At 46.0% G+C, this 20,547-nt stretch overlaps 1 long non-coding RNA gene across 2 annotated transcripts in view; it reads right to left on the bottom strand.

Annotated features, from left to right (window-relative positions):
* LOC147014341 (uncharacterized) overlaps window positions 1-20,547 on the bottom strand; it is a 200,664-nt gene that overhangs the window by 48,305 nt on the left and 131,812 nt on the right. The window contains exons 1-2 of one of the 2 annotated variants that reach the window (XR_015050741.1): window positions 18,611-18,756; window positions 333-409 (exon numbers count right to left, since the gene is read on the bottom strand). This is a non-coding gene — a long non-coding RNA (uncharacterized LOC147014341). Of the gene's footprint in view, window positions 1-332; window positions 410-18,610; window positions 18,757-20,547 lie in introns of those variants that run through there. The other variant, XR_015050742.1, reaches the window with a different exon arrangement.

Below are 20,547 nucleotides of genomic sequence, written 5' to 3'. Positions count from 1 at the left end.
TGGAGTCAAGCGAAAGTGACCATAGTGGGTGGAGTGTGGGTGTGATCCGGTAACTGTCTGACCAATGAGTGCACATTTCAAAAATCGACCCCCCCTCCACCCCCCAAAAAAAACAAAAACAACAGCAATAGCAATGCGGAGCTCTTGTAGACCTGTGACATGTTACAGGTTATAAGCACGTAGCTGTTTAAAAATAATAATAATAATAATAATAATAATAATAATAATAATAAAACCCCAAAACACAGATGTGACCACAATCTCACCCCCTCCTCCCAAAAGAAAAACACAGGTGTTCCAACAACCCTCGCACCACCCCCCCCCCCCCGCACCTCCAGATGGATCGACGCCCCTGATCTCAATGTCCATCAAAGGGACTGCGCACTTTGCGATGGACCATGGATGACACCTGCAAGGCACAGATCGAACAATTTCTATTCAAGTCGAGAATCGAACCCAAATCAGACAGCTCAAGAAAGTGCGCCACTTCCAAGCTGTCTGTCCTTCCAGTCAATGGAACAATGCCAGTGAGAAATCGATCAGTCAGACCCAGTCCCAGATTATGAATGCTGTTGGGTATGGAACACCGCTCCATCAACCAATAAGGTAATAGGATACCATCCACAAAATGTGTTCGATATTCACTGGTAACCATGAGTTTCTTTTCTGAACATTAATAACAGACAATAAAGCATCAGGTGAGCAAGGAATTTTGTGTGCAGCACGTAGGCTGCCGAGTGTTTTGCATGATTGCTGAGTGCGCGAATGTGCCGCTGATGCAGTGCCCCCTCTGTAGGTTAGATAAGGAACTTGTAATTTATTAAGGGTGCCGGGCGATGACTCGCTTGCTCTTCATGGAGGATACTGTGGGATCTTTAATATCCACCGACTAATGGGAGCAGACAGGCCACCTGGCTTAACGTCCATCCGAGGGACACGGCACACAATAAGGAATCTCCATCCCTGTCAAACACCAGGATGACAGTCTAAAGCTGGGTTGGGATTCAAACCCAGGCGAGACAGCTCAGAGGCAAGTAAACGTCAGGTCATTTAGAGAGCAATGTGCAAATGATGTAAATTTTTGACTGTGTACATGTTTTATCCACAATAAAGCTGTAAAGTGAAAAATTATTTAATAATAATCAGATAGAGTCATTGTTGGTTTATGAAAATCCGTTTGACTTAAAGGTCCGCAGAATCAGAATTTTTTTTTTTGATGTGATTGTATATTTTTTAAAGTAATAAACAATGAACTGAACGTGGTTTTTAATTTAGATAAACGTTTTGAGGTGTTACAGTAACAAAAAAAAAAAAACGCAAACCCTTTGGGTACTGCCCATAAAAATTCCAGATAAACTGCAACTATGACGTAATCGAGGGAAAGATTGTCAGCACGTAATGGATAATGGCCGCACAACTTGCTTCAGACTCGTCAGAAAGTGAATTTGACGAATAATTTTCTGATCAAGAATCCCCAGATTACGACAGTCAAAATCTTTATGTAGGTGCTGGAAGACCATACATGAAGGAACCCAAGGTCGGGATGATGTCATGGGAGGGGCGGGGCTAATGAAACGTTCATTTGGGGGGGGGCAATCGAGCGTTTTTTGGGGGGGCGGGGCCAATCGAACATTTTTTGGGGGCGGGGCCAATCGAGCATTTTTTGGGGGGCGGGGCCAATCGAGAGTTTTTGGGGGGGGCGGGGCCAATCGAGCGGTTTTTTGTGGACCTTTAACTTCACTCTGTCGTTCGACAAAGGACGAGGGTAGTGTCGACTGCAGAGTAGACCTTGAAATTGTGGTTGAAATGCGGAGAACAGGAGATGCCTGGCAGGACCCCTGACTACGGAACGCAGGATGGAATTCCCACGTGTCCTCGTGGTCTTTTATCCGTCCTCAAGTCCCAATTCCCTTGCGGTTATTATTTACCGCACCACTGCTGTGCTTTATCAATCAATACTCGAGGGGAAATAGATGCTTCCACTTACAAGTCGGGCCATGAGAGGGCGCTTACCCGCCCTACCAGTGCGCTGCAGAGCCGATCAAACGAGGCTGTCACAAACCCACAATGTCGTCCCTTTTCATGCAAAGAGACTTTATGCAATCGAACGCATGATACGTCAACAGCAAGATGTTTGGCATAAAATGGACAAAGAACGTTTACCCAAAGTGACGGCTCGACAGACTTGAGCACATTCGTGGTCATGGTTGCGTTCACACTCGTTGACGTTTCGGGGGCAGTGAACTCATCCTGTCTCTCGGAAAGTGGGAACTCCGGTCCAAGCCATGAACTCTGTCAGCACGACTTGCAAGGAACCACAACGACCGTTCAGTAAAACAAGGACATACAAGTGGGTCATTTGGCCCATCATGCCTGCGGCTATACATCAACACCACCTTCATCCAATCTATTAGTATATCGACTCTTTGGAGGGGGGATTGATAGAGGAGAACAGCAGGGAAGGCACAGGAACATCACCAGGGTCTACGCATATAACCAACCAATGTAGAGCTCTATGATATACAATATCACACTTGACGTGATGCCATCAGATCAAGAAGAACGAAACTTGCGGGACATTTTTTCCATAATAAACAGAAGCCTATTTCAGAATTTATGTTCTGGTATCCAAAACATGTTTTTCGTAGTTGTGGAAAACAATAAATCTCATACATTGATAATCCATCGCATTTATGTCACTTTCACGGTTGAAGATTTGCCATGTCTAATGACCAACTAGATATAATGGATGGAACTTTCGATTATTCTAGCCAAAGCATTGTTATCTGGAAGATATTTGTGGGGAGTTGGTGGGGGGGGGGGAGGAATCCATAGCTAGATTGTAAAGAATAGCATAGTTCTTGTGATTCACATAGCATAGATTTACTCTTGTAAGTGGGGAAAATGTCAGATAGATGTCCACCCGAAACCCACCTCCTTCAAATTCCCTGTTTTCCTTCCTGAAATTCCCTGTCGTACCATCTTGTTTACACCATGTACCCTGCCTCATCTCTCTCCCTTCCACAGATATCCTATAAGAGTGGGTCATCTTGTTAAGCATAACATTGAGGAGGCTGTGTATGAAATTTATTGACAATATAGCTCAGGATAGGATTGTATGTGTAAACATTTAATGTTTTCAGGTGAGGCTGGGAGAGGACTTATGCACACAGAAAGTGCATTGCACTTTAAAAGGACAGCAACAACTGTTTAGCCAGTGGAATGCAGGGTGCAGTGCCCCGGAGAGGGGCGTAAGACTTATTGTTTTAATTGGGATTGCCCAATGGGGCAGGGTGGCCCAGAAGATGGCATGCCCACAGGAGCAGACAGAAAATAAGCAGGATGCACCACCCTTAGATGTATACCACCTCCTCTCCAGCCTTGCCCCTGCCCCCCCCCCCAACTCTATCTGTGATCTGCCCCCCCCCTATATTTCCTCAGGGCACTCAAGTTCCACCAAAATCCCTTTCTGGTGAAACTACCAAAATCAAGAATCACTGCTCACCTTCCCTCTTTCATTCCTCTTTTTCCCCACCTCTGAAACAAACTCCCACATTCTCTTCAATCTCACTCCTTCCTCCAGGTCTTCAAAACAGCTGTTCACCACCATCTCATATCTTCCCCTATCAAAAATCTTGACCTTTACTACTCCCATTAATCCACCCTAAACCCACCTCCTTCAAATTCCCTGTTTTCCTTCCTGAAAGTCCCTGTCGTACCATCTTGTTTACACCATGTACCCTGCCTCATCCCTCTCCCTTCCACAGATATCCTATTGTCTTTGTTCCCCACTATTTTGTGCTTCCCTTTCCCACCCCTCTTGTTATATGTTTCTGTGCATTAGCTCTTACACAAGCCTCGACTTGGTATACAAAAAACAAGTTTACCTGGGCTGTAACCACGCCTGAGCACGGCAGATAGTTGCAATTATTTTGCAGTGCGGCTCAGTTGGAGTTTGGGTGCAGTTTGAGGCTGCGAGGAGATTTGGAAGGACCTCGCCTTGCATCGCCTTCACTGCAGCCACAGCATCGCTACACTGCAGCCACAGCCATCCTGCATATACATCAGTTTCAAACTCACTGAAAGTCATAATTTGGTTCGGTTTTAGTGATTTATTTCTCTTCTGTATATAAGTATGCGTGTCCCTCATCCCAGATCTTACAGCAGATACACTGATTTGACGTTCCCCAATGTGCAACTTGGTGTGCAAAGTCCGTCCATGGAGAAGTTCAGCAGGAGTCTGATGAGTTGTTGCATGTCTTATAGCTCGATACGTTTGCAATAAGTCGGGTACGAATGATTTCCAGGGCTTCCCTTCGAGATTTGCAGGATGTAAACAGTCCTTAAACACTCTGTTGAAGCATTCTATCTCCCTGTTGGCTTGTGGGTAACAGATAAAACTATGGCAGTGTTTGATGTCTCTTTTCTGCAGGAATGTTTCAAACTCAGTTGAAACACAATGAGATCCATTGTCCGAGATAAGTTCCCGCGGGTTTCCTTCACGACTGAATACTGTAGTCACTAATTTGATAACCGCAGCAGGTGTTACTTGGGACGTAAAGGCTACTTCTGGCCATTTGCTGAAGTAATCAAGTAAGGTAATGGCATAGCGACAGTCCATTTGGCCGTCATCAAGTGGTCCCACTATATCGATGGCAAGCTTTTCCCCAAGCAGCATTACGGAGCGGAACTGGTTGCAAAGCTGGAACCCGAGTGACAGCTGTTTTATCATGCATTGAGCAAGTAATGCATGACTTGATGGCAGCTTCCACTTGGGAGTCCATCCCTGGCCACCAGGAGAGGCCACACAGCCTTTGTTTAGTCCTTACAATACCATGATGTGTATCATGGGCAAGCTGGATTAACTTGTGTTGAAGTACTGGCGGCACTAACACACGGTGAGTTCCCCGAATCAAATAATCCTCCTTTACAGCTAGTTCATTCTGAATGCGAAAGTAGGGAAGTACATTTGGGTCAATGCCCTTCACATTGCAAGGCCATCCTCTGGAGACATATCCTCACACCTTCTGTAGAATCGGGCATCTTTTGCAAGTTTCCTTGAATTGTTCCACAGGTACAGCAGTACGGTCACCGGACATTAAAGCCACCATTTCTACATCCGGTTTGTGGTAAGACTCTGTCATGGGGAGTGGTAACCGTGACAAACAGTCTGCAATCACATTTTGATGGCCAGGTTTGCACACAATTTTGTAGTTAAACAACAGTAAGTGTGCAGACCAACGTGCAAGTCTCATTCTCGCTCAACCAAGACCTTTTGAAGACAGTGGTGTGGTCAGTGGACTGTGGTCTGTACGCAGGATAAATTTACGACCCCACAGGTAAGTATGCTATTTCTCAGTTGCCCAGATGCAGGCGAGTGCTTCCTTCTTGTGATGTATTGCTATGTTGCGTCTGTTCATGCGTGGAGGCCCGGTGTGCAATGGTCGGATTAAAAGCTTGTTGGACAATGGCGGCGTTCTGGTAACCCGTGTTTCTCTTGGCCTCTTGACACACGTTTGGGTTCTGGAAGAACTGAACATCTGGTGACGAGGATAAACTATTTTGCCTTGGAGACTGCCTTAGTCTCTCTTCCTGAAGTCATGGCCACATTTGGGATCATTGGAGAGTTCAAAGCCGAAGAGGAAGAGTGGTCGCTGTATGTGGAGCGTATGCAGCACTATTTCGCAGCTAACGACATTATGAGTGTGGAGAAACAACGGTCATTAATGCTGAATGTTTGCGGGGTGTCGACATACAAGCTCATGTCACGTTTGTTTGCACCGAGGAAACTGGGAGACGTCCCGTTTTCAGAGCTGGTTAAAGTTGTTGAACAACACCGGAATCCGAGGCCATCAGTGATTGTGCAGCCCTACAAACTGAACATCCGCAGTCAAGAAGGGGGTGAGTCCATTTCGGATTATGCAACAGCCTTACGTAAATTGGCTCAACGGTGTGAACATGGAGGTAACCTCAAGGAAATGCTACAGTACAGTATCGGTTAGTCTGTGGAGTAACGAACGACGGCATCCAACACAGATTGCTGACGGAAACAACGTTGGATTCCGACAAGGCCCTGAATATAGCTTCGTCAATGGAAATGGCGGAAAAGAACGCATTGGATCTCCGTGAACATACCAGAGTAGTGCGGGATCAGGGAGCAGTAAACAAGATGACAAGTTTGAATAGCCACCAGACCCTCTGGGCTTTATCTTTTGAAGAGGGGTCCGCAGTAAAATGTGATCGCTGTGGACGGATGGCTCATAATCAATCTAGCGAGTGTTCAGCGAGAAATGTGGACTGCTATATATGTGGCAAAAAGGGTCACGTTGCAAGAGTCTGTCGTTCGACACCCAAAACCCAAAGCATTCCTCGGAGCAAGAACAGCTCTCCACAAGGAATGAGGAAAAAAGGTCTCAAGACAAGACATATCAGTTATAGGAGGAAGAGGACACGTGCAGTCTTTTTCATAAATCGAGGAACCAAGCGAAATCCAAACCACTGGTGGTGAGGTTGGAGGTACAAGACAGAGAAGTACAGATGCAAATAAATACCGGGTCTTCGGTATCACCGATTAGTGAGGCTACGTTCCAGGAGAAGTGGAGGGCAGATGACCCAAACAGACCCACAATCTGCCCCAGTCAGACCAGACTACTCACATATACTGGTGAACCAGTGGATATTGTGGGAGAATGTGAAGTCGCTGTAAGGTATGGCACACAGAAGGCAAAGTTGACGTTAATGGTGTTGAGAGGTTCAGGGCCCAGTCTGCTGGGACGGGATTGGCTCCGAGCAATCCGGTAGAATTGGCAGGAGGGGAACAACCTCAATGCAAGTGATAAATTGTGGAAACTCCTTCAGGAGTATGAAGGACAGGACCGTTTCACATTGGAGCTGGGAAAACTGAAAGGAACAGAGGTTGAGCTAGATATTGACCCAAATGCAATTCCTAAGTTTGTGAAAGCCTGCCCGGTACCATTTTTCGCTGAGGGAAGGTAGATCAGGAGTTGGATCGGTTGCTAAAGGCTGGGATCAGATAACCTGTACAATTTTCTCGTTGGGCAGCTCCGATCGTCCCGGTAATGAAAGGAGATGGCTCGGTTCGGATATGCGGAGACCACAAGGTTACAGTCAATCTGGCAGCCCGCTCAGACACTTACCCCATTCCATTGATGAGTTGTTCACAAAGCCTTCTGGGGAGAAACCCTCCACAAAACTAGACTTAAGCCACGCTGACCAGCAGTTGGTTTTGTCAAAAACTTCACATGAATTTGTCACAGTAAACACACGTAGGGGATTGTTCAGGTACACACGCTTCCCATTTGGTGTGTCAACGGCGCCATCTGTGTTCCAAAGCACAACAGAAAGTTTGCTGGTGGGGATTCCAGGAGTCGTGGTCGACCTTGATGATTTGTTAGTAACAGGAAATTCCATTAGCGACCATCTTTGCAACCTTAAGAGTGCCTTGAAGAAGTTACAAGATGTGGAATTGCGATTACAACGACATACATGTGTTTTTCTCGCTGCTGTCGCATATCTCGACCACAAGTTAACTGTGAACGGGATACAGCCGACAGATGAGAAGGTTAGGGCAATCACCGAGGCACCTGCACCAAAGAATGTAAAAGAATTGAAGTCCTTCTTCGGGCAACTGAACTACTATGGCAAGTTTTTGCCGGATTTAGCATCTCCACTTGAGCCTACACATCGCTTACTATGGAAAGAGGTGTGGTGGCAATGAAAGAAGGATCAACAAGAAGCATTCCAAAAAGCAAAATGCTTGCTGTCATCCACACACATCCTGACTCATTACGATGATCACAAGAAACTGGTGGTGTCATGTGATGCCAGTCCATATGGTGGCGGAGCAATGCGAGCGCACATAATGTCAGATGGAACAGAGAGATCTTTCGGGTATGCTTCGCACACGTTGAATAAAGCAGAGCGTAGATAATCGCAGGTGGATAAGGAAGGCCTCGCAGTAATTTATGGAGTTAAGAAATTCCACATCTATCTGTATGGGCATGCCTTTCAAATAAATGCAGACCACAAGCTCTTGCTTGGGTTATTTAATGAAACGTGGGCTATTCCAACAATGGAATCACCTTGAGTTCAGCGTTGGGCATTAACCCTTGCAGCCTACGATTACCATATTGTATACAAACCTGGCATGGCCAATGCCAATGCCGACGCGCTGAGCCATCTTCCAAGTGCACTGACTGGGCCGGATGCTCCAATTCTGGGAGAATTGACTCTCTTGATGGACACGATGGAGAGTTCACCACGGTTGAGCACCCCTACGCATGTACGGCTAATGACAGGCAGGGACACTGTGCTTCCATGCGTTCGTGAGTACATCATCAGGGGTTGGCCAGGTACATTGCCACAGGAAGAGTTCAAACCATTCGCGAGTCGTAAGCAGGAACTGAGTGTTCATGTAGGTTATGTGCTATGGGGAGCACGGGTGGGACTGCCACCCCAATGCCGTGTCAGGTGGTTGACATGTTGCACAAGGGTCAACCAGGAATTGTAAGGACTAGTACGTGCCCGTAAAAAAAAAAAAAATAATAATAATAATAATAATAATAAATAAACCACACAGGCCGTTTCTTCGCTCTCACGTGCTCGTACGTGCGTGGCCCGGAAGTTCGATATTATTCACAATTTAGTTTTAATACCCAATTATTCAATTAGCACCAATGTATTTTACCTTTTCGCAATGTTGTGGCAAGGAAAAACAAAAAGAGAAGAAAAGAGAGAAAATAATTTACTTCCTGGTTCAGAGCATAACAGCACTGATGTTACCGAAATCTATACACCGTCTAATATAAAAACGATCATAACTTGGGCCATTGTGTTTATCTATAAATGCGCACAAGAAATCGAGAAATTATTAGAATACACGAAGTCATCACTCTCCAGAAGCCCGTACGTTGTAACCCGTAATGGGGAACGCGGCTGAGCTTCCCTTCCCCATCGGCCACGCCCACGCAGCAACGCGTCTTGCCATTGGTTTGGTAAATAAATGGCCATAACTTGGGAAACATTTGTCCGATTAATATCAAACCTTGAAAAGGCACATCCTCAGGTCCCTAGCAATATACCAGGCAAGTTTCAATTAGATCGGACTAGTGGTTGTCGAGAAACAGCGGAGACACACACAGACACACACAGACACAGACACAGACACAGACACAGACACAGACACAGACACAGACACAGACACAGACACACACAGACACAGACACAGACACAGACACAGACACAGACACAGACACAGACACACACAGACAGACAGACACAGACACAGACAGACACAGACACAGACAGACAGACACAGACACAGACAGACAGACACAGACAGACAGACACAGACAGACAGACACAGACAGACACAGACAGACACAGACAGACACAGACAGACACAGACAGACACAGACAGACACAGACAGACAGACACAGACACAGACACAGACACAGACACAGACACAGACACAGACACAGACACAGACACACACACTGCTGGAATTATAGATAGAAGATGGCTTTGACACGAAGCTACATGTGGTGGCCACAAATGTATATTGACTTGGAGCAAAGAGTTAAAGGATGTCATGAATGTCAGGCGTTCCAGAAACTTCCTTCCAAAGCACTACTGCATCCTTGGGAGTACTCGACTCAACCATGGTCACGCATACATGGAGACTCTCTGCGGGTCCAGTCGAAGGGAAGATGCTATTCATTCTGGTTGATGCATTCTCAATGAGGATTGAAGTAAGTCTTCGAAAATGACGAGTGAAGTCACGATTGATAAATTGCGAGAAGCGTTTGCTGCACACGGCATACCTCAAACTCTCGTGTCGGATAATGGGCTGTTTCACGAGTGAAGAATTTGCAAAGTTCATGAAAATGAACGGAGTTAGACACGTCAGTAGTGCTCCATACCATCTCGCGACAAACGGGTTAGCAGAACATGTGGTGCAAACTGTGAAATCGGCACTGCGTAAAATGAGTGGTCCCTTGCACACTCGCGTCGCGATTTCTCTTGAGCTATCGCACAACACCGCAGTCCACAACGACACAAACACCAGCAGAGATGCTCATGAACAGGAAACTCTGTACACGTATAAACACGGTTGCACCCAACATCAACACCATAGTTGAGCATAAACAGCTGTCAAAAAAATTAGCTCATGATTCGTGGACAATTCAAGAGTTTGAAATTGAACAATACATTGCAGTTCAAAATTACAGCTCGGGCAACAAGTACCTGGGTACCTGGTTACATTGCCAAGCGAACGAGTCCTGTTTCATATACTGTGGAAGTGTCAACTGGAGGCATTCAGCAGATGTAGAAGTGACATGTCAACCAGATAAGACACCGAGCTTCGACATTGTCATCGAAAGTCATCAGTGATGTTGATTTTTCAGCAGAAGTGGAGGAAGCTCTTGAACATCAGGGGAGTGACACACAGGTACCTGAGGAGAGCAACGTAGCAGTGGATGACATTGAGGGCCCCAAGGTCGACATTGTTCCTGAGCCCGTCAGGAGATGTTACCCACAAAGAGATTAAAAACCAAACAACCAGATTGCTGTGGCTGAAAAAAGAATTAAAGTCCAAGCATGCAATCTACAAAGACTGAAGTATTCATTGCTCTCCTTGACATATTGTGTACTACACGAGTACGTAAGCCATGGGCATTTCTGGAGAATTTACGATTGCAATTGTTCTTGGGGGAGGGTTTAAAAGGGTGTTAATTGTCTGAGGAGGAGGAGGAGGAGGAGGAGGAAGATGTGTGATGTATTGCTATGTTGAGTCTGTGCATGCGTGGACAGGCCTGGTGTGCGATGGACGGATTCAAAGCTTGTTGGGCAACTGCGGCATTCTGGTAAACCGTGTTTCTCTTTGCCTCTTGACAAACGTTTCAGTTCTGGAAGAACTGAACACTTCTCTACTGTAGAGTATTTGAATTTGCATTGTGTGAGCGTTCATTTGGAGTACAGTCAAAATGTCAGATGACCTCCCACAAATTGCAACAAAAGCAAACTCAACAGATTTTGATTCCTGGATATGTCCTCAGTGACAGAAAAAAAGTCCTAAGGGATCCTCCGGGGGGAAAGTCCTGAAATCATGGAAATCCAATATGGCCACCACGGCTTCGGGGAAAATGAGAAAATTGTAAAGATTTATATTTTAAAATGTAAATATATGTTTTTACGCATTCTAATTATGGTCAGTATATTGATATACAACAATAATTAGAAAAAAAGTGATATGTATTGAGGGTAAAATAAATTATAGCTTTTTTGTCCAAAAATGTCAATTTTTTTGTCCCGAAAATTTTTTTTTTTTCTTCCTGATACTGATTTTGGCTCCTGGACCACAAAAAAAAGAAATGTTGAAGACAAGATGAAATCAAGTCTATGCCAATACAATATAATTATGTAAATCATTGAAACGACAAAATTCACAGTTCTACTCGGGGCAATCACATCTGCCTGATGAAGGTTTCGAAATCTTTTTTCGGCTGCTCCCGTTAGGGGTCGCCACAGCGGATCAACTATCTCCACCTTTCTTCTCTAATTTCCACTGGAACCCTGCTGACCACCAGTACCGGTGGCGGTCGTTGGTAACCCGGGCCTCGACCGATCCGGTATGGAAATTCGTTTTGTTATCCGCATAATGATTTGGCATAGGTTTTTGCGCCGGATGCCCTTCCTGACGCAACCCTGGTCGCCTCTTATGATGACACACAGGGATATGGTACACCTGTTCTAACCGGGGCATACACCGGGCCCAGTTACAAAACGAAGGTTTCAAAATGAAAATGAAAATTCGCATTAAACTCAGAAACTACATCCATGATAAACTTACTATAAATGTTGAGAAAAATCAAGCGTATTAAAGTTAGAACTCGACAATGTCGTCATCATCCTCATCATTGTCACATGGAGTGTTTGTGCAGCCAGAGCCCCTGCAGTTTCCACAAGCTGGAGTGCACTCAATGTTGTGCTTCTTGCATGTGCATCTCATGGTGCTACATTCAGCCTGGCAGTTGCACCTAATGACACGTAACATCTTTTCCGGAGCTGGAGCTATTGATGTCTGAAGTGACACAAAACCCTCGTCACACTTCTGCCAACCCCAGTCTGTCGGAAGAAGTTCATCTTCACATCCCTTCCATTCTTGGATTTGCAGATACATGCGCAGGCTGTGATACTTTGCTGCTTCTGATGTTGGTGGTAACGTCTGTGGTTGCACGCGAGAGGAGCTCCAAGCCACCTTGTCCCAGTACCGCTGATACCGGAGGGTGTCCAGGGTGTCAGTTGACTTTCCGTTGTAGATTATCACCAATGATTTTCTCCTACATTTGCCACATCACATACGGAAGCTGGATATGTATGAAAAACCTTGGCCTGCTCACGGAATGTGTTGCTTGCTTTGAACTTTTTGAGGGAAGCTCCCTTTACAATCGCATGAAGACGAGATGTCGTGTCGCACCCAAGAACTGCATGTAGAAACAGGATGTGCTTGCATATGTCTGTACCAATCATTTTCTTTGTAGCCTTGATGTTCCAGATGCGAGGCTTCTTCGTGTTCTTCTTTGGCTCGGGACAAAAGAAGAGGTCATGGGATTCTAAGCTTGCATGGTAGCATTGGAGGACGAGGAGGTCTGTGTCATCACCAACGAACACAGTGTTGGTAACAGTAGCAGACTGCACGGCCTTCAGTACAATCAGGAGATCAGCATCCCCTGAGGCATGGTGTGTCTCACAGTTCTTCTTCTGAAGCTCTTCACTCAACATAAAAACGAATCGCTGTTTATTCTGCCTATTGGCAAGAAACTGTTCCTTCTTCATTGTGAGACGCATGTAAAGGCCCAGTCACACCTTGACGTTTTAGCCAGCAATGGCAACGTATTAAAATGTATGTAAAACGCTGGCTTACGTTGAACTTTTGATGTTTTTTTTTTAAAGATTCGGACGTATTCATAACGACTTGGTCTTATGCATAACGTATTAGAAATGGACACAGAACGTTTCGTTGTGTTATAGATAACTTATACCAACGAATGCTGAACCTGTTGTCGGCCTTCATAACCTATGCCCAACGATAGTCTAACTTAGGCATAGTGCGTTGCACGCATCGCCGACAATGACATGGTGTAGGTTATGGAAAGGCTGCTGCACAACGATTCAAATCATAACCGCCGCAGAAATGGAAGTGTCAACATCGCAGTCACACCTTGGCGATCTTGCCAGCGTATGCCGACCTCTGAAAAACGCGTCTAAAATGCTGGCGCACGTCAAATACGGTATGGGTAAGTTTGGTATGCGTGAATAGAACGCTAAAGTACGCTATCATACGTCGTATTAAATGGAGTACGTCTTGTAATTTTAAACATGTTGAAGATTTTACGACGTACTTGCCGTATGACACACGCTCCGCATGCGATGGGAATAAGTTGTACGCACGATATGCGATCGTTGACACACATAGACACACGTTACTTGAAAGGTGCTCATAAGTCGAAACACGTCAAGGTAATGGTTAGCGTCAGTGTTCCAGACTCCCGGTTTTTTTTTTTTCTTCGGTATGACGGTGTTCAGTATACAGTGCGGTTATGATTTAAATTGTTGAGCAGCAGCCTATTAATTATATTATATTATAACCGCATGATAAATCGAAGTGTCAAAATCACCATCATACCGAAGGAAGGAAGAAAAAAAAATATAAAACCAGGAAGTCTGGAACACTGACGCTAACCATTACCATGATGCGTTTCGACTTATGAGCACCTTACAAGTAACGTGTCGATGTGTGTCACCGATCGCGTAACGCGAGTACAACACGTTACTCATAGGTTAGAAATAAGTTTCGGGTACGCTAAACATTACCTCAACGTGTTTCGACTTACGAGTAACTTACAAGTAACGTGTGTCGACGTGTGTCAACGATCGCGTGACGTGCCTACAACTTATGGCCAGCATAATGCGGAACGTGTGAGTCATACGCTGGCATAAGTCTTAAAATTTCAAGCGTGGAAAATTTGAGGACAACCGAAAAGTACAACGTTTAAAGCCAGCGTACAACGACGTATGGCAGTGTTTTTCAGCGTGCTCTCAATGTTATCAAAACTTACCCATAACGTATTCGACGTGTACCAGCGTTTTAGACAAATTTTCCAAAAATCGGCATAAGCTGGCTAAAACGTCAAGGTGTGACTGGGCCTTAAGCTGTAAATGTTACAGTCTGCCAGCATTCCCTTTAGACCGTCTCTGGTGTGTCATGTCCTTCGTGTTGGTACTCTCATAACCATCAAACACGACTATGGCATCTCCGTACTTCTTTGTTACATAATCAGTGTACTGGTGGCATATGTCTCTGTATGTAGATCCACGAGACCATGGAATGCGTTGAACAAGTGCCCCGCCATCCAAAACATACTGTTGCCCATCATTGGGGATATCGGCTGGAACATCGGATCCAAGAAGATCCCAGATGGCATCAGCAAAGACTGGCTTGTGTGCTTCTCGGAGCTGAAGAGAGGAATCAAAGAGGGCTGGTGGATAGCTGCACAGTTCAGATTTGAAGGCCGACTCCAGTTCTTCTGCTGTCTGTGCAACAGTGATCAGTCTCTGGAAGAGGAGTTGTGGGTCAACCTGGACTTGCTTTCCATCAATCTTGACAGATGACTTCATGCCGAGGGTGACAACTTGGTCTTTCCTCTTAAATGTGTACTCGGCAGGTGTTTTCCCATCCAAAGATTTCAATATTTTGGCTCCTACAGCATGTGCTGTATCGACGTTGATGGTGGGGTGTGCATGAACTCCAGTGGCAATGTTCCTCAGACATGGATCACTACTGAACGGATTCCGTTCCTGTAAATACTGAAGAGCTGATAGTGCGTCCTCCCAGTTACGAGATTGTCTTGCCTCGGTCATGTCCTTCTTCTGCTCTCCAGTGTTGTAGTTCACACCTTTGAGCTCCTGCATTCCCTGGTTTATTTCTGCACAGGCAGGCATTGATAGTAGCCATACCAGCCGTTGTTGCTCTGTCATTCCTCGCCCTCGTGTGAGCCCCCCCCCCCCGCTGGTCTTCAAACTTTTCATCAGAACTTGTTTGATGACAGGTCAGATGAAAGACCTGCCCACAGGCGATCACTTCGTCGAACCACATGGAACCCATCAAAACGTTGTTGGAAATTTGGATGTTGAGTGTTGAGGTTGGACATCTGCTGCAGATACACCCTCGCAGATTTGGCATACAGGTTGTGGCCCGAGGCTGCCAAGTAAGGCAGCATTTCCTGGATGGCCTGTAGATGTAGTGCCCAGTTCCCAGTGCGCTCTGCCCGGATGTATTTGCGTAGAATGTCCAGCATGTCCATATACTGAACTCAGAGTGCTGAAGTTCTAGAAGATATCCTTGCAGACACGGCATGCTTCTGAAGGTGGTCTTTGATTCATTTCAAGACGTCAAACTTGCATACTTCTTCCACAGACTGGGGTTGGCAGAAGTGTTATGAGGGTTTTGTGTCACTTCAGACATCAATAGCTCCAGCTCCTGAAAAGATGTTACGAGTCATTAGGTGCAACTGCCAGGCTGAATGTAGCACCATGAGATGCACATGAAAGAAGCACAACATTGAGTGCACTCCAGCTTGTGGAAACTGCAGGGGCTCTGGCTGCACAAACACTCCATGTGACAATGATGAGGATGATGACGACATTGTCGAGTTCTAACTTTAATACGCTTGATTTTTCTCAACATGTATAGTAAGTTTATAATGGATGTAGTTTTTTGAGTTTAATGCGAATTTTCATTTTCATTTCGAAACCTTCGTCAGGCAGATGTGATTGCCCCGCGTGGAATTGTGATTTTTGTCATGTTTCAATGATTTACATAATTATATTGTATTGCCATAGACTTGATTTCATCTTGTGTCTTCAACGTTTCTTTTTTTTTGTCCAGGAGCCAAAATCAGTATCAGGTAATAAAAAAAAATTTTCAGGACAAAAAATTGGCATTTTTGGACAAAAAAGCTATAGTTTTTTATTTTACCCTCAATACATTTCACTTTTTTAATTATTCTTGCATATCAATATACTGACCATAACTAGAAACAATTAGAATGCAGAAAAACATATTTACATATTAAAATATCAATCTTTACAATTTTCTCATTTTCCACGAAGCCGGGTGGCGGCCATATTGGATTTCCATGATTTCAGGACTTTTTCTGTCACCGAGGACATATCCAGGAATCAAAATCTGTTGAGTTTGCTTTTGTTGCAATTTGTGGGAGGTTGACCAAATATTTCTGCTAAAATGCCTGTACTATAGGCAAATGCTACTGTTTCTTCTGTGGAGTCCTCATGAAGTTGAGTGAGCACTGCTCTGAGTCCATAATCAGACATGTCTGTGATCACAATGGTGGTCAGAGTTGGGTCAAACAAAGCAAGAGCAGGGCTGTTAGCAATCAATTTTTTTACCCTTTCAAATTGAGTGTGGCAAGCCTCAGTCCAGGAGAAGTCAGCATCCTTGTGCAATTAGGTAAAAAGTGGCTTCACGACTGTCACATAATTTGGAATGAATTTGGAGTACCAAGAAGTCAAACCCAGAAAAGAACGCAGAGCAGATGCATCCTTTGGGGGTGGCGCTTGTGTTACTGCCACCACATGTTCGGTGTTTGGGCTCATGCCCTTTTCTGAGATCACATTACCCAGAAAAGAAAGTTCAACCTTCCTGAAATGACATTTGTCATCATGCAGTTTTTAGCCTGCTTGATCAATACAATTCAAAACAGCTTGAAGACATTCCTCACGTTTCTCAAGAGATGAATCATACACAATTATGTCATCTAGGTAACATTGGACGCCCTCCTGGCCAGCTACGATCTGTGACATCATTCGCTGGAATGCACTGAGAGCAGAAGCAAGACCATAAGGAACACGGCAAAAACGGAAAAGTCCCTCGTGTGTTATGAAAGCCGTAAGGTCTCTGCTTTCCTCATGCAAGGGTACTTGATGCTATGCACTCTGAAGATCAAGAGTAGAGAACATTCTCGCTTCCCGAAGTTCTGCGACTACCTCCTCAATATGTGGAAGTGGATGACTGTCTATTACGATCGGCTTTTTGGGTTCATGAAGATCCACACACACTCGTATACCTCCTGTATTCTTATGCATATCGACAAATCGGTGAAACCCATTCGGAAGAGTCAATTCCCTCGATGATACGCACTTCTTCAAGCGTTTTCACTTCTTGTGAGACAGCATCAGGGACAGCAAAAGGTAAACGGTGAAGCTTCTGCTGGATTGGCACCACATTGGGCCTCGTCTTCACTCTGTGTACAAATCCTTTTGCATAGCCTAGAGTTCCAGTGACATTTGGATTAGATGTCTGCCAAGCCGATGTTTGATGTGCATAGGTATTTAGCACTGAGGCAGGAGTTACACATCCATTAACAATATTCACTCCAAGAGCAGTGAAGAGGTCCATGAGTATCGGTGTTCCAGAAGGCACAATGAAGAAATCAGCAGGCACAGAAACATGGTTGTGTCACACCAGTACTTGAAGACAACCAACTACAGAGATCGTTTTTTTGGTAAGTCACCAAGTGTAATTTTGTTTGTGTATGAAGTGCATTCTTGAAATGCTCCTGGTAGGTGGAGTGGAAGTATAGAAACGATTGAACCTGTATCCACCAGCAATTTAGCTGAGCATGCCTATCCATCAGGTGTGCACAGACGAACATCACAAAATAGATTCCCTCTAATTTGTTCAGAGGTTTGTTTGTTGATGCTTAAAACAGTGACATCTGGCACGTCACTTCCCGCACTTGGTATTTGTGGTCTTTACTGTGACATGCTTTAGTAAAACGTCCACTTTTGCCACACTGCCTGCAATGTACATCTTTTGCAGGGTGTTTGGGGTAATTGGCTAAGTGCATTGCACATTCACAACGATAACAAGTCCTCTCTTGGCGTACCTGTTGTGAAAATTTTGGCCTTGCAGGTCCATTTGATGTGTCCTTGTGGATGGGGTTACGTCTGTATTGCTCCACGCCGGTACGTGCTGTTATAGCATTAACATCCTAAAAGGACGTCGATGTGCCCCATGTAATCGCTTTTGCTTCTGCCATGGCCGATTCGATTCGTCCCGCCATTACGAGGGTTTTCTGCAGTGTAAGCTCCGGTTCCAAAAGCAATCATTCACGTTCACGAGCTATAAGGGTTTTTTTTTTTTCCACGAGCTGATCTCGTATCATTTCATCAGAGAGATCATTAAACTCGCAATTAACCACAACCTCACGTAAAGCAGCAACAAACTGAGCAGTCGATTCACCCGGCCTTTGTGTTCGTTGACGAAACTTATAACGTTCCAAAACAACGTTCACCTTCGGCATGAACAAGGTGTTAATACACCGACAGCAGCAGAGTCCGTGCTCTCATCAACTGGGAGGGTATAGACTAAACGCTGCCCTTCAGTTCCTCGGCGGTGTATAAGCAATGCGCGTTTCCTCGCATCAGAAAGTGCGTCGTCATTCACCGCCAGCACGAAGTTCTCGAACATGCGCATCCATGAGGTAAAAGGTATCGAAGGCTTACCTGGGCTTGGTAACAATGTAGTAGGTGGTGTAAGAGCAAGGTAAGCCATCCTCGCCGTCAAAGTCAGCCCACGCGTCGGTTCTTCACCTCAACCGTTTTTAATGGCGTCTCCTGCTGCCCTAACTGCACAGCTCTCTGACGTCACTTCTCAGTTGACTCGTCATTTCCGGTTCATCATGCATTCATTAATATTCATGTAACTCCCAATACCACAGACAGGAAAGCACCAATGGGGCGGCGGCACCCACAAAGCTCAAGCAGCGCCCGGGGGGTCGGGGTGAGCCCCAGAACCACGCCTCCCACGACTACTTTATAAGCCCGAGAATTCAAGGACTCAGAGCTGGTATGCATTTGGAGAAAATTGTAGGGTCAAGGCTGAACCTACGAGCTCTGGAAGAACGATCAGGCTGGTGCCGTGGTGACTGTGGAGTTTCCCTGGATGCGCTGACAAACAAATTGACCAAATTGCACACATTTTCTCTACAATATTCTGTGGACGTCAGGTGTATGTATATATGTATGTATGTATGTATGTATGTATGTATGTATGTATGTATATCCATATACTCGTATATCTCACATGAGGCACCAGAGATCGGACTTATACAATACAATAATGCAGGTGGGACTTCCCTTTTTTCTGATGGACAGGGTGGATGCAGGTCTCAATGGTCTCCGCTTTATAGACGAGAAGGGAAACAAGAGTCAGTAACAAACAGGGCCAGTGATGGGTTGGCCTTCAACTTGGCCACATGGTCCCCTTTTGTCCCTGAATGGTCCCCGAAGCGCCCTACTCACGGTGTTTGTGGGGCGAGGGGAGGGGCCCGTCCTTTTGGGTCGGGACTGGCTGGCGCACCTTGGGCTGGATCTCCAGTTCGTACCTCCAGGTGTGCCGGTGCTCTCTTCGATGCCTTCGTCGAGTACCGAGGGCGAGGTTGTGGTGTACTGGATAGAAGATGCTTAGCAGGCAGACACGAGCGGGGGAACAGTCGAGCCGGGCTGTGTTGCACAAGCGCGAGCGCGGGCGTACTTTGCCCGCGACTCCCCTTTATTACGTATTCAGCACACGCACAAGCCGGGCGACGACAGCATCACTACCACGCCTCAGGCGGCGCGCACACCATATATCCCTTGCAGACCCGATGACCACGACGACCCCTCCTCCCATCATTATGCCCCGCCCTGCATGCCCGCAGGCTACACCACACTCCTCCCTCCTAAAACTATGATTATTAAATGATCACCATCATAATAAGCATAAACAGCACGAAGGACTACGGTATAATAGTAGACAAGGCACAAAAAATGAAAACAGCGAAGTATAACAGCACATCACATCATATAATGCGTGAAAGCGAGCTAATGGAGCTGCCACGGCCAGGTTCCGAAGACGGAGGTGCACACAGCACCTCCCAAACTCTGGCCGCGTTACCGATATGAAGCAGCAAGGCGAAAAGCACAGCAGCCCTACACAGCGGAAACGCCCCCAGGCGGCTCATGCTGACATGGCCCTCGGCGAGGCCGCGGCGATCTCCCGAGCAAACCTCCCCCGTCACCATCAAACGCCTCCGGCCCACTTCCCCCAGGCAGACCTGATGCAGATAAACATTCCGAGGCCGGAAGCCTGCTGCCTGGAAGCCGTGGCGCCAGCGCCAGCCTCGATTGACCTTGGATGGGGGCGCTGAACAGCGCCGCTGGCTGGACTACAATGCTCCAAAACAACCCACGCACCACAATCAGTTGAGATGCCAACGCCCGTCGAAACGGCCTTGAGCGAACACAGAGAGCTGCGCCCCCGGCGCCAGGCATGTCTGACCTTGCCGCAACCAGAGGTGGGGGTAACGCCGACCAGCGCACCAGCCCTGGCTCCGAGTCGATCTTCGAGACCCACACGGCAGTTAGACGGTAGCAATTCCCTTTAAACCACACTTCAACCA

This window comes from Eptatretus burgeri, chromosome 13, assembly GCF_056783735.1.
Source record: "Eptatretus burgeri isolate ZD-2024b chromosome 13, Ebu_testis_v1, whole genome shotgun sequence".
Classification (NCBI taxonomy): Eukaryota; Metazoa; Chordata; class Myxini; order Myxiniformes; family Myxinidae; genus Eptatretus; species Eptatretus burgeri.
Note: the sequence above shows the minus strand (reverse complement) of the source record. Positions and strands in the feature narration are given on the sequence as shown.